Consider the following 15,958-nt stretch of genomic DNA (forward strand, 5'->3'; position numbering starts at 1 on the left):
ATATTTCCTCTCTGCTGTCTTGCTGGAACCATGAAGTCCTTCTCTTTTGATGGAGCTGTGTGTGATTTGAAGCAAGGAGGAAAGAAAATGATTCTTTAAACAAGGCATTTGTGTCATTGTAGGAGTTCTGGCATCACAGTGTAAAGAACTGATGTTCTGTGTATGAAATATCATTTCCAATGGAAAATGTTTGCTAAGAAGAAAGTATATTAAAGTTACTCATTTCAGTTCTGTAAATTTTACAGAAGCCAGGCTGGAGTAGGAGAGTCCAGTTTTGGTTTTGTAAGTCCAAAAAAACAAAAGCACAGATGACTGCTTACTGCACTTACTGTTTCTAGCTGAAGTGTTGTCTGTCACATATTTGAAAAAAATCAACCTTCCCCTCTTCCTAAGCTGCTTCTTGTATGTCTAAAGTAACCAAGACAAACCAAGCCAACTACAATCAGAGAACTGTGATTTACACATGGTGAGGATATATGACAATTTTTGTCTGGGTTTTAGACTCACTATCTCAGTTTCCGTGCTCAGCCCAGGTGTGGCTGAGCCCTTCCTCAGCAGGGGAGGCTGATGCAGAAGGTGTGAGGGCAGCCAGCTGCTCCTGTGCAGCTGATGTCTCTCAGGTTCTCCCAGAGACACCTGTTCTGGAAAGTTGTTTGCTAAGTTGGTTCTGTCATGTGCTTATTTTTACTGTTATTTCTTCTTTCCATCTGATTTTCTCAATGATCTGAGCTGACCAGACATGGCTTAGGGCACTTTCTGGTTCAAAAATTTCTATTCTCTCCTAGCCCCTTGGACATCCTTTTATTTGAGATATCTGCCACAGTTCAAGGAGTCCTAGGCCTGTGCTCTTTTCTCTACTACCTTGATATGTGATCTTCCTGTGAATTTTTTTGTCTTTAGGATCCTGACATTGCCTAGAAATAGCTCACGGTAATTCTATTTTTTTTTTTTTTAATCAGACTGCACTATTACTGTAAGATCTGTGGAACATAAAGGCTGTGACACACAGCACTGTAACTGCAGTGAGAATCTAATGTAATACAGTCCTTATGTAGTGAAGTTTCCTTATGATCACCCAGATATCTCAGAGAATAGCTTGGGTATTTTGTGAAACTTGTGTCCATTTTTAAACAAAAATTTAAAATATAAAAGAAAACATGAATGTTCCTCATTAGTATTTTATGTCTCTAAAATAGTCAAAATGAAACTGGTGAGCCAGTGGCAGTGTCTGCAGTTAGGTTTATTTTTAAAACTTCTGTCTTTCTCTTGAATGTATTCCAGATATGTATTTTTATCTTCGCACCTCCGGAAGACACAGTGAGTATCTGACAGATAATTATTAATCTGATAAACTTTCTTTGCACTTTTACACATCTTGACACTTGAACTTTTAAATATCAGTGTTGTATATGTATTAGTACAGCGGAAAGGATGGGCTAAGAAACACATATTTTGTTAAGAAGGCACTTTTTAACTGACTTTTGCACTGTAAATATTAATTTACATTTTTTTAAAATTTAAATTTCTCTTGAATGTAGTCAAGCCACTCTGTACTTATGGAAAGCTTCTTTGGTGTCCTGTCCTGTCTTTAGTTTTTCTCTCTCCTTCTGTGTCCCTTGATAAGACTTTTGAGACTGAAGTAGGATATTGAGGTTCCTGTTTCATGGACCAGTTTGTTCTGTAAATAGGACAGTAAATGGTTGGCTGGCTACTTTTTCATCAGGAAGTTTATACTGCCTTAGAGATTTATCTGTCACTGAAAGTAACATCCATGCTGATTGCTCTGAAACAGCAGTGAAATACAATAACTATGATTGAATTGCTGCTGTTGGGATAATGGTGGAGGGGAGCACTACAAAATAATGAACTCTCAGGTTCCAGTAGAAATCTGCCCTTTTTTTAGTATAATGTTTGTGGTTTCCAGTGGCTTCTACTTTTTGTCATGCTTGCTACATAGGTGTTTAAGCTTGTATACCAATACCTGATGATAACCATCTAATCTTTTGGCTAATTATCACTTTCAGTGCAGAGTAGCTCCCCACACACATTGGGTACTACTCACCCTTGTTATTACAGAGGAAAAAAAAATTGCATCTGCTTCTTCCCTCAAAAGTGGTGAATTTTAGGTCATTTGGTTGCTTCTGATTCAAGGGAAAGGGTAGCAGAATTTCTGGCAAAAAGTTTGTAATCTGGAATAAATGTTTCCTGGTTGTCTTGAGTGGTTAAAATAAATGTCAACTGATTGTGGGGGTGTTAAGGGACGTGATACTGTGCTTATGGAGCTGGGTTTCTTCCTGCATGTGTCTTTTCTATACTTTTTCCAGCTGATACTCTGTGTGATATGTTTGAAACCTAAGTGCAGATGTTATACAATGAATCACTTTTTGTTGGTTTGTGCACCTTTACATCACTTCTTCCTCCATCACCTGTTTAAGGGGGTTTCTGTTAAACTCGCAGAAATATCACAATGGTAATCCTTCATGTCTCTTGATATCAATGCTGTGCCATACAGACAGATTTTTCTCTTAAAAATACTTAATCTGAAAAAAGTAGTTTAGTTTCAAGCACATTGTTACATGAGGAAAAACTTGCTGCTTTTTTATTGTTTTTTTTTATTTGTTCGGTTGGGGTTTTTTTAACTAGATTTAGCCCTTTAAAGTCCTAAAATACTTGTGAGCTTATTAACAGTGCTTCTCTAAAATATCAACAAATAGTACTGCTGAGAGCCCTGTACATGAATAATCTTAAAATACCGAGAGAAATGTTATATCTGCTGTCTTCCCAGAAGCCCCGTGCATCAGCCAGTAAAAATAGATTAGTGATATAGTAGTAGCAACAGTCTCAGTCTAGAACTTGTTCCCTTTGGAGTGGGATGTGGAGAACTAAATCCAGACAGGCACATGGGAGACTGGCAGCCCTGTGGGTAGGGATGTGAGTGGGGAAAAAAGCAACATTGGTTGCATTTTTGGAATAGCTCTTTTGATGCTGAACCTGGGAAATCATGAGATGACTTTTTACAAAATTCCCGGGATCCTGGAAATTTGCTGTCTTCTCAGTGGAATTTTTCCATACAAGGTCAGTATCTAAACTCCCTAGTGGCGTTTTTCAAATATACTTTTAGAACAGCTAACTCTTTAAACTTGGCAAAGACCAGCAGCTGCAGCCCTAAAATGATCCTTGGCAACTGATTACCACTTTGCCCAGCTGGCAAGTTTTCCTGTTGTTTTCCTCTTCCCTTTTGTGTCAGGCAGTTGGTGATATTTATTTGTCCTCTAATGAGAAAGCAGTTTCCTCTATCCCATATTAGAACAAAGTCTGTTTTTTATTTTGATTCCTAAGGCCCTTTATTTTTTTTCCTCTCACATGCAACTGCCTAAAACCACCATGGGGTGCCATCAAGAACTGCATGTTCATTTTTCTTGCCTTATAAATATCTGCACAGCCTCAAGTAATTAATGATTATTTCTTCCTCCTGTGTTCATGGTCAGTGGGATTATTAATCCTGGGGTTATGCACACAGTAGTCTGCACAGAGAATTGAGCAATATGGTGAGGAAAAAATTCATTGTAGAGATAAAGATTTTGAACTTAGATTTCTTGAAGCTTCAAGGAGTTTACCATAGGAATTTTTTATGTTTTAAGTTCTCCATGCAGGATATCATCATAATTCCATCATTGTTTGGATTGCCACATTTCCCACATTTCTTCAGTAATAGTTTTCTCTTTGTTTGGTTTTGTTTCTTTTTTCCTTTTCTTTCAAAGCATCTCTGTGGCAAATGCAGATAGCTCTAAATAGGTGTTGCACTTGAAAGTGAGAAGGACACAGCGGTGAGAGTGAATTTTCTTCTTTGAAAAGGAGTAACATATCAGTTTCTAATGGAGCTCATTTATCTCATAGGAGGTGAAGCCACCTTTCTGAATGGAAATGTTTTTTAAACTAACTTTACATGTTTTCTATGGTGTCTTCTTGATAATCTATGAGCTCTTGTCTAGACTTAACCTCTCATCTAAACTTAATCTCTCTTGCCCAAGAGTAATCCTTTAAGCTATTCCTCTCCGTCCTAAATAAACTGTGCAAGATTTAATGGTCAGCCAAAAGTAAAAATCCTAGATGAGTGAAAAAGAGTTCAAATTAGTTTTTTTCCATGGTATGAACTGCATTGTTTGAAGGGATATTTTAGCAGCTGTGCTTATTGTTAGTTTCTAAATTCCCTAGGGCACCATATGTGTCACCAGTTTGCATATGACTAGCTAACGTTCAAGGTGGTGCTGCACTTCATCTATGGAAATTATCTGCCAACTTTTTCTCTGTGAATAATGATAAATTGATATTTCTATTATATTTTCCTAATCCCTGCCCCTCTCTGAATAAAAGCCAAAGAGCCCAAACCTAACATGTTACTCTGACATTTATTATATCAATTTATTTTTATACAAATAGCTGTGCCATGCCTTCATACACCAAAAATGTAAACATTCTTTCCATTCTGTGAAGTTACTGAACTCAAAAGCTCTTCAAAGGACCCTTGGGAAAGAAACCCACCAGAACAGCTTTGCAAAGTTCTTCTTGTCTCTTTCTTTGTTTATGCTTTCTTTCTGTCATGTACACAAACAGTTCAGGGCAAGGAAGAACTTAAAACACTTGAAACGTAGCAGATGGAGACAGATAGTGACTAACAGCTACTGATGAGATTCTTGTACTTTAAATTCTGCTCTAAGTAAAACAATTTGCCCAGAGGTAAACTGGTATTTGAGCTTAGAGGAAGAACCACACCTTATGCTGTTGTACTTAGATTTAGGGAATGTTGCTCTTTGGGTATGGACAGCATGGTCAGACAGTGATTCTGGAGGTGGCTTTGGGTCCCAAAGCACTTTTAGTAATCCTTTAGAAGACACTGGTCAATTGATTGGCCAGCCAAATGGCAGACAGGGAAAGAATCACAGAATAATGAGGTTGGAAGAGACCTCTAAGATAATCAAGTCCAACCTATGCCTTAACACCTCAACTAGACTATAGCACCAAGTGCCATGTCCAGTCTTTTTTTAAACACATCCAGAGATGATGATTCTACCACCTCCCTGGGAAGACAATTACAGTACTTTATTATTCTTTCAGTGAAAAAATTTTTCCTAATATCTAACCTATACCTTCCCTGATGTAGCTTGAGACTGTGTCCCCTTATTCTGTCAGTTGCTGCCCGGTGGAAGAGACCGACCCCCACCTGCCTACAGCCTCCCTTCAGGAAGTTGTAGAGCAATAAGGTCACCTCTAAGCCTCTTCTTCTCCAGGCTAAACAACCCCAGCTCCTTCAAACGTTCCTCATAGGGCTTGTGTTCCAAGCCCCTCACCAGCCTCGTTGCCCTCTGGACACGCTCAAGTGTCTCAATATTCATCCTAAATTGAGGGGCCCAGAACTGAACACAGTACTCAAGAATAGGAATTCCTTTTTCCTGGGTTAACCCTGACATTGATACTGTTCCATATTGCTGTGAACTACCTGGACAAAGGAAAGCAGAGCATCTTCAGCAAGTTTGGGGATGATATTACATAGAGAGGGAGCAACTGGGTAGGGATGCTTTTCAGAAGGACTTTTTCAGACTGGAAAAATGGATTGAGAGAAACACAATCCATGAAGTTAATTATGGGCAAAAAAAAAGTTCTACAGTCCCTGATGGAAAAATCTCTGTGCAATAGCAGAAGCTGGTGCTTGTAGAGCAATGCAGATATGGGGAGTTTATGAGACAATAATGTGCCTTTGTGCACCAACTTTGTTGGGTCATGGAAAGTGAGCTTGTTAGTGGTCAGACTACAATCTGGAATACTGCCTCCAGTTTTGGTGGATATTAAGAGGAGATTCTTTACTGTGAATGTGGAGAGACACTGGAAAAGGTTGCACAGAGAAGCTGTGGATGCCCCATCCCTGGAAGCATTCAAGGCCAGCTTGGATGGGACTCTGATCAATCTGATGTGGTGGAAGGTGTCCTTGCCCATGGCAGGGGGCTGGAACCAGGTGGTTTTTAAGGTTTCTTCCAACTCAAACCTTTCTATGATTCCTTCAAAACTAAACTACTGCATGAGTTGAGGCAGCAGGTAGTGCAGCTTGATCCAGAGGGGGTCTGACAACACTTTCTTGCCTGTTGTGATCTGCAAATGTTCCTCTAAGAGTTTAGATGCCTGGCTGTTTAACTGGAAATATAAATGGCCCAAAGCATGGCCTGCTGAAATAACTTTTATTGTTGGTTGCTGTTCTTTGTAAGGCAAATAAAGTAGTTGTTTTGCCTCCTAAAGGAGAAAAATATGCACAATCTGCTTTGTCTTGGATAGCAAAATAAATCATATTTTGGTCATGATTCCTGCTTCCTCTTGCAGCTACATACCTGCAAGAACTTAAGTTATATTCTCATTGAATATATCATATAATATGTGGTATTGTATCTTGAGACATCATCCTCATTTTTTAAGTTACCGTGAGCTTCTGTCCTGAAGGAACTATAGACTTAAGATAGAATTTATTCTTGAGTACTCATTTTTCATTTTTCCTTCTAAAAGTTTGGTACGTAAAATAAACAACAGATAACATGATAATGAGCTCCAGCATCCATATCTTGCAAAAATGTATTCTTCAAGGTAGGACAGCAAATACATGCCTGTTGTAGCTGGGTATTTATTTCCTTGATTTTTAATTGATTTCCCAGCTTCATGCATCTGCTTTGAAAGTCTTATGAGAATGTCATCATTCATATAAATAGTTTCAGTTCTGGAAGAGGTAAAAAGCCATAATTTCCACCCCCACCTTCACTGCCTCCCCACAGTCTCATGTCAGTCATGGTAGCTGGTAGAAACACTTAACAAAAAATACTCTGATGAATGTCTTGGACATGGTGCAAGGCAATGAAGATGTTCAAGCCCTGTACAGAAGAGATCAAATAAATCCTTGGAGAAGGCAAAACTGAACTGTTGTTTGGTTGGGTTTTTGTTTGTTTGTTTGTTTTTTGGTGGCTTTTTTTTGTGGTTTGTAAGCACTTCTGTTACTTTTAGTTTTTAAAGGTGTAAGTGTATACCACAGAGCATGTCTTTCTGTGTCCAACTCATTTCAAGAGTCATAATGAGCATGCCCCAAACCATAAAGATTAGGAAGCAACTAAAGAATAAGTAGCAGTGTTTGCAGTGTAAAATGGTGAGTCAGAGTCATGAGTGCATGTGGCCATGGACTTGGCAAAATGCTGGGCAATATGCAGTGAAGGGAGAGGGACCCAAATTAAAGTGTGTATCTTTTTTTTGTGAGTGTAGGTGTGCTTTATTTTTGTTTTTTTTTTTCTTCTTTTATGGCATTGCTTATCTAAACACTTCTTTATTTAAAAGAAAATTGAGAAAAAAAAAATCCAGTGTGCACTGGCTAAATAATAATATGGATAGCATGAAGATTTTGGCACAAAGCAAACTTAGAGCTTTTGTTCTTGTTTAGCTCTGTGACTAATTTCCACTTTATTTGCCTCTTGCTGCATGAAAATATCTTGTGTGCTGCCACTGCTGATTAATATTTTATCATTTTAATTCATAGGGACATGTACAGAATGTACAAGTGTAAGGGCAATCAGATGTTGACAACCTGATGTGATTTGATCATGATTAATAATAACTCTGCAGGGCCTGGCTTGTTTATAGACTTCAAACCAACCAGCCAAACAGCCTTACCACCAGCACTCCATCCCCCAATATTCTCACCTTCTCTGATACTAAAAAACTTCTGTGCTTATGTGGATGTCAGTGTTCTCTAGAAGCTCCTCTTTCTACTTTCTTGCTTGCAAATCTGAGCCAAATTATGGATTGTACTGGAGGAATTTCAGTTTTGTAATCAAATTTTCCTGTTTCAAGGAGTTAGCCCTTTTTTTTTCCTGTTGGCTGCTCTACTGAAACTGGATCTTGAGTAGATGAGGGTAAAATTCTGCTAAGCTACTGTTTCCAGAATGTCTGAAGCTTTGTCCCTTTGCTGTGAGATAGTGTATGAGCAACAAAGTCTAACCCCAAAGTACTCATTAATTTTAGTTGTTTATTTAAAAATCATTTTTAAAAAATATAATCTAACATAGCTATTGTTCTGTTATATTCCTGGAAATGGGAGAGACCATAGTGTGAACAGGGAAACATTCCTCTGAACACTCATAACAATTTTGCTTATTTTGGGTTAGAGGTTGGTTGCCTTCCTAAATCAGCATCCAGCAGAGATCCTTGCTGTCAAAGAGGAGAGAGTAAAAAGCAAATGTTTACCATTGTGTACTGCACTTAATGCATAGGCTTCCTGTATATCCCAAAAGAACTTCTCAAACCTTTTTGCTTCCAAATCTAAGCATCATAATCCCTCAGCACTCCAGAGAGATCACTGGGGAAGACAGTAAGGCCTCCTGTGGCTCACAGTGTCCTCATAGTCTAAATATTTGTGACTAGAATCTCTTTCAGCTATATCATTTGTGTTTTTCAGTCTCTTTGTGAAAACAAAATTGATGGATTTTCCCTTTTCAAATCAAATATTGAACAGCCTCTCCACTGAATAGGAAGCATAGGTGTGTCTAGCAGCCAGCTGCTGCTTTAGAGGGAGGTGGCAGAGGTACAGGATGTATGTTGTGTTCAGAGGAACGCACTCGAGGTCAGCTTGGCAATCATCCACTGCTGCTGTGCTGTGTTGGGTCAGCTGGAGTATTTGTATCCATTTTTCGCATCACTTCTGATAAATCACATATGTAGATGTCATTGCTGTGACAAATACATGTCCTAAATTTGCATGTGACTTCTTATGAGTTGGGGAGTGGATGCATTTTGGATATTGGTTGTTTTGGATCATGTAGGGCTGAACTGAAAATCATTTCTGGGGTGCTTTGTCTTAATTTTGTAGCTGTATGAATATCACAACTTATTAAACTTTCTACTTGTTATGGACTAGAGGGACTGATTAACAGCTGAATCTGAAACCTGTTAGACTACAGGTTTTGCTGTATTGTGTCCCATGATACTGTGGGATTGCCTTAAAATTAAATATTAGATTACAATTTACCTAAGCAATAGAAATAGACTATTTCAAGAGCAAAAAGTCACTTCCCCCCCCCCCAAAAAAAAAGTCCTAGTCTTACAATATAGCCTTAATTATTTGTTATAAAAAGCTTAATAAAAGCTTAAATAAAATAACATAAGTTTAAATAAATGACAATGTACTATATAATATAATGCTACTGAATTCTAAGTGACTGGAGTACAGATGAGTAAGTGCTCTTTGCAGATTGTCGGATGCAGCTGTTTTCCTGTTGATGACAGCATTCACTCCTAATGGTTATAGTGCTGAAGTCAAAGGTAACTCTGCAAACCACAAACTCTCAAAACCACAATTTTTCTTTCATTAATTTCTATTCAGCTATCTCTTCCTTCTATAACCTGTAATTTTGAGACAAAAGAGTGTGATGTAATGTAATGTAATGTTTCTGCTGTTACAGTTCCAGGAGGTTGCTAGAAGTAATATGACCAAAAAGATCATTATAATTCATACTGAGCTTTCAAATTATAGATTGAGAGCTTGAATGAAAAAATCAGAAGGGTTTCTGGGTGAAAGAGGGGACAGTATTGAGAGATGGTGATGCTTGAGCTCCATTTTTTCATGAGAATGCTGAGGATCTTTGCCCTGCTGGTAGTTAGGAGAAAATGAGAGTGGTTGATTTACACTGGTAGCATCAGACAGCTTTCAATTGAAGAACCATTAAAAATTACTGTATTCTTCTTTCTCTTCTATTAAGCTGAGAGAGGTATAGTTCATACTTCTGGTGATGTAGTTTTCTCGTATTTATCTTCCCAGGATGGGTTAGACATGCCAATTATGCTTCAGGGCTGGGTATTGTACCATGTAGTCTCCTGCTATGTCTTCAGTTTGTGTATTTATAGAACTCTTATTGATCATTAAATATAATTTTCTCATGTGTAAGTTATCACGCTTCATGAAGCAATAGTACAGTAGTTCTAACCCTTTTTGTTAGAACTCTTAGCTCCTCCTGCTTAAAAAAAAATCAAATTGAGGAATGGACTTCAAAAGAAGCTGCATGGAGTGGGTGCTGTGGCAGGTGAGTGTCCAGCTGTCTAGAAAGCTGCTGGCATCATCCATGCCTGATGCAATGGGATCTTATCTTAAGTTTTTTTGTTGTTGTTTTTTGGTTGGTTGGTTTTATTTGTTTTTAATTGAGGCATGGTGGAAACTGTCAAGTCTTTTTATTTTGCCTGAAAATTCTCTCAGACTATTTCAATAATATAACAGTCAATGCAGAAAGGAGTCAGGAGCTTTTTGCAATCAGTGTGTGCTTGCTTTCTGCTGAATTTTGCATGGTGCAAATGTGTAGCAGTAGAAGGGTTGGAGGCCTCCTGCTGAAGTTGGGTATAAAGACCACAAGGATGAGAAGCAAAAACAGAGGAGCAATTACTAGACCTGTCTTTTTTACAAATTTCCTGCTACAGGAAAATAATAACTTACTACTTGACAGTTTATTACTGTAAAAGAATAGTGAGGTTACAAGTGAAAGTAACTCATCTAAATCCTTTTTCTGAATTTATTTATGTGTTTCTAGTTCTTAACAAACTAAAATACAGGACTGCTCTTCTACAGAGTAACAGATAGTCTGTACTGCCAGAGTTGCTCATTATTTTCTTAAGTGAGAGTTCCCAAAAGGCCTTAAAGGTGAGATTAGAATATAGCTTCCATAATGTAGAAAAGAAAACTATTCTTGACGGCACTGAGACAAACAATTCCTGATGTGTAAGGATTTTTTTCTTTTTAAAGAGAAATTTTAAAGACACATTTCCTTTGATATAGGTGCCCACTCACACAATCTGCAGTTAGTATGTGTTGAAATACTTCTTGTTGCTTATTTCCTGAGCTATGTCACTAAGTTATGAAATTCAGAACTTCCTTTTTCATAGAATGACTTGATAATGCTCATTCTGTGTCCACTTTAAAGATTGCCTCCCAGATAAGTAGATTTACTTGCACAGAATCACTGGAATTTAAGGATTTCTGCTTGTGGTACTGACATTCCTTTATAAGGCATGGGTAGCTGTAAGTAGCTGTATTTTGTTTTTGTGGGTTTTTTTTCTTTAATAGTTTACTGGTTTTGAAGTAACTGGATGAACTCTAGGAGAGTCTCACAAATATTTGAAAATCAAAATATACACAGTTTTTTTCATCTTGGCCTGTAGCTGATACATGTATTAGATCTCTCTTGAAGAATTAGAACTCAGCAGGAGGCCAGTAACTTCTCTAGTAGCCTGTGGCCAAACTTTGTGTGCAGGAGAGAATCTGTGGTCTAGATCTAGTTTTTCTGCTGATATCAAAAAGAAAGCTTGTTTCTTGCTGTTGTTGAGGACCAAGCCATCTGCCAACGTCCAAAGGCAGTTGCACTAAACTGAATTCTCATGGCTTGGGAGAGCAGAAGGAGAACAAGAATGTGTTGATCCAAGGCAGTTACCCCTGCAAAGAGAAATAGAGGCTTGTGACCTTCCTCATTGCACACCATGGACTTGTTTTCCAATTTGAACTTGGTTTCTGACATTTTCTTGACCTTTGCTTCCTATTTTTTTCTTGCATGCAGTCTGAGAATAGTGATGAACTTTGAAATTATGGACAGGAGACAAGGGGTGAGTGTCACTATGGCCCCATCATTACTTTGCTGTGCATTGCCAAAGGTTTTATTTACCTGAAAGCAAAGTGTAGGTAATACATTTACTAGACTGCTATTTAAATATATCAATATGTATTTATAGATATATTTCTAGATATCAAAATATCAAATATATCCTAGCTGTTTAAAATGTAAGTACAGGCAGACTGGATAGAAAATACTTCATTGTAGTGCATATATACACTATATATACACATTTGCACTATATTGTATTAATTAAGGAACATTGAAATGCAGTTAATTATTCACCCCTGCTGGTACTGCATTCTTTGGACTATTTTTCAGACCAGTTCAAAGACAATCAAAACTTCAAAAGTGTCTCCAAATTTTATTTTAGTGAACAAGATCATTTTAGTAGCTCTGTTTTGTGCACATGTCAGTCTTGCCCATTTCTCAGAATGTGGAGTCTTTCTTTGTAGGTGTGTCTTGGTTTATCCTGTTTTTTTTCCTTTATCCTTATGTATAGCAAGTGCAATTAGAGGCAAACTATCAAAATTTTAGACCTTTTAAGGTACTGCAGCGACACATGTGTTAATATTCTTTTGTGTTTCCTTGTAGCAAAATAAAATCCTTGCAAGATCCCTCTTTGTTGCATTATATGTTAGTAGCAATAATAATACCAATCTTCACAAGATGCCAGCAATACTGTACGGCAATAGGCTGTACTGAGCTGATTACTTTTAAAGAAAATGATCTGAAATAGAGACAACCTGCTGTATGCCTCTAGTACCATATATTTGTCAGGAGTCCACCTGGAAGCCCTAACTGTGACCAAGACAGTTTCTGCCAAAGCCTCTTTTTCCTTTCTTTTCCCCCCCCCGCCCCGCTGTGAAACTTATGGGAGGAGGTAGACTGCAAAGAAATCTCCGAGCCATTGAAATATAAACAAAAATAAAACCCAGGAGTATTTTGGGTGGCTCCAGTGGAACACATAGCTACTGTTGGCCTAAGTGGCCCTGTAAAAAAGCTAACTCTCTTGTGTGAGCTAGCATGAGAGGTGGGTGGAAGTTTTAGGTTTTGTTGGTGTTGTCTCGTCAGCTATCAGTAAATCTTGTGATGCTGCTTTTCCTTCCTATTGTCACTGGAGCTGTCAGCTGTGGGCATGGAAGGAGCATGCTCCAGGTTTGCCTTATCAAATACCTTCCAAAATGAGGTTTCTTTAGATGGCTTTGTGCTCAGCCAACCTGTGGAAGGAGCTTTTGGGTAGAGAAAGGCAAGGTGTATTGTAAAATGAATGTGGTGTTGTTCTCAGAACTGCTACAGACTGCCCAGAAAAGTGCTTGTTTGGGTTGGATCTGGCACTGGTGTCTCTAGACCTTAGAAATCTCTGTCAAAGTGGTGCCTGATGAGTTTGGACAGGAATTTAAATCAAATCAATGTGTATCATATGAGTGGATCTGCTAAATGCATTTCAAGAATATTTTCTGCATTTTTTGCCACTAATAAGTTATCCACATGCAGTGGACTAAGCATGATGTAATATTTAGTACTGCTCAAATACCACTGCTCCTGCTGTACCTCAGATTACTTCTGCAAAGACTTAAGTTCAAGTTCTGGAGTTATAACAACCTTTTTTCTTTCCAAGTTTGATTGATGAAGTATGAGAGCTTCCTGTATCTACATGGAGGAGACAAGCTCACTGAATACCCATAATGTCGTGAGTTACTTCATTGTGGTTGCATTGGTTTCTCTACATTTCCTTATTCTCCTACTGGTTTTGGTCCTTCCTGTAAGAGGAGGGAATGTACAGGCTATTCCTCTTCCAGCAGTTCTATCTTTGTTTTACCAGTTCTATCTTTGTTTTGCCAGTTCTGTCCAAGAGCAGTCCTTCAGTTCCTGTATAGACTTTTCAGAAACTCTTTAGTGAAGCCTAAGGAGAAAGGAAAGCCCTGTGGCCACACATGTGCTGCTCTGATGTCTGCTCTGCTTTCACTGGGAACTTAACTGGTAAATAAAAAGCACAGAGCAGAACCCCTGGGGCTGGGCTCTTCCTCAGAGCTGGATTTAGTCTTGCATTGCTCCGAACAACATCCAAAGAGCTGTCTGTGATCTCTTTGAGCCTTGTGAGTCTGAGCTTTGGCTGGCTCAGCTGTCAGACGCTGAATGTCAAACCTAGGAGGCTGCTGCTTTTCCATGGAAACACTCTGTGAGATTGCAGAAATAATCAGGCACGTCTGCTGGTTGCTGTGCCCTATTGTTGGGTGCTTCCAGACAGTGAACTGAATTGTCCTACCTAGACAAACTGAGTTTTTAGCTGAAATCTGCTCTACTTTTGTCATACCTCTTGCTTTTTTTTTTTTTTTTAATTGATTGCATTAGTGTGACAGCTTACTCTGCTGTTGTGAGGCAAGCCTCTTGATGTTGGCTTTCCATTTCTCTCCGTTCATGCACAACTTGCAAAACCAGATCCAGCCCTCATGCTCCTGGGTAGGTAGTGCCAATATGAGCTGTTTCATGCCTCAGAGGTGCAAGGCCTGAGCTGCAGTGTGCTCTTGAGGGAGCCTGTGCAATTATACATTCTCCGTAGCAATTCTTCTGTGCGCTACATTTTGCTGTTGACATAAAAATAATTCAGTGTTTACAACGTAAAATTCTGTTAATTAACTGTGTCTATTATCAACCGTTAGCAAGAGGATTTTCTTTACTAGAGGAAGGGGCTGAAATCTAGAGCCTTTCGATGGCTGGATTTCTTGAAATTTGATTTTACATCATTAAATTTCCCTAATACTTTAAAATTATATTTATCAATGTGCCTGAATAACTCTAGATATGCTTTAGTATTGACTTTAGGAAGAAACAATATCCTTACTACAGGCATTACTAACTTGAAGGCAGTACGGCTACAGCTCAGTGGGAGAGGTGCCATAAACTGCTTGGAAATGAAAGCAATTCTAGTTTACAGAATGTGTTTCAGTATACTGGGTTGGTGCTGTGCCTGATCTGAAAATAACTATCTTTGGAGACATAACAGTAAAAGTCTTGTTTCTTATATTTCTGTAACTTGAATGTTATTCTGGAGAACTGCCTAAGAAGGAAGGATAACTTCCAGGCTTGTGGACCAAACAGATAAATAAGATGGCCTAGTACAACTTCTGCCCATATTTCTTTGTTGTCATTTAGTGATAGTTGCCAAAAATAGACATCCACAGGAACAGCTGTTGTAACATTGGAGGAAGGATAGCTGCAGGGGATGGAGACAGTGTCATTGAGGTGGGGAGAAGGAGATAGCTCATCTCTCTGCTGCAAATGCCCCTTCTGTAAACAGCAGCAGTTTGGAAGGGAAAGCTTTCCCACCCGGAACACTGGCATTGTGTGAATCAAACGCTGCCTGTCAGAACAAAAGCAAAACAGCTGCCCTTTTTTCCACGCCCAGCACACATCTCCTCTCAGGGCACCCTGTGAAAGAAAAATAAATTCCATAGTCTTGTTTCCTGTGGCACTGAGGAGCATGTGCAGCCTGAAATCGCTGGGGAAGTAACAGGAGTGCAGCACACCAGGCCTGAGGTCTCCTTTTGCATCTTCAGAGCCTTTGCGTTTGCTTGCGAGAATAGATGTATTTTTTTATACCCTTAAAAATGTAGACATCCTGTTTCCCTTGAGGTGCACTTCTTCAGTACTGGATGATTTGGAGCTGAAAGGAACACATGACCATTTTGTGCCCCTGTGCTTGGCACTGGTGTGGCTGCACCTCTGGGCCTCTCACTATGAGAAAGACACGGAGGTGCTGGAGCGTGTCCAGAGAAGGACAGTGGAGCTGGTGAAGGGTCTGGAGCACAAATCCTGTGAGGAGCAGCTGAGGGAGCTGGGGGTGTTTAGGCTGGAGAAAAGGAGGTTCTGGGGAGACCTTATTGCTCTCTACAACTCCCTGAAAGGAGGTCATAGCAAGGTGGGGGTCAGGCTCTTCTCCCAGGTAACAAGTGACTGTCCTTCAGTTTGCACCAGGTTTAGATTGGATCTTAGGAAAAAATTCTTCACTGACAGGGTTATCAAACATTGAAACAGGCTGCTCAGGGAAGTGCCGGAATCACCATCCCTGGAAGTGTTCAAAAATGTGTGGATGTGACACTGGGGGACATGGCTTAGTGGAGAATACAGTGATGCTGGGTTAACAGCTGAACTCCATAATCTTGGAGGTCTTTTCCAACCTAAACAGGTCTATGAGTCTATATTTATATTGAAGCTGATTTCTCTGTAGAAACAAAGGTGATACTATAACAGAACTGATCCATGTTCTATTGTTTTACTTTGTC

The sequence above is a fragment of the Vidua chalybeata genome, chromosome 5 (genome assembly GCF_026979565.1).
Source record: "Vidua chalybeata isolate OUT-0048 chromosome 5, bVidCha1 merged haplotype, whole genome shotgun sequence".
NCBI lineage: Eukaryota > Metazoa > Chordata > Aves > Passeriformes > Viduidae > Vidua > Vidua chalybeata.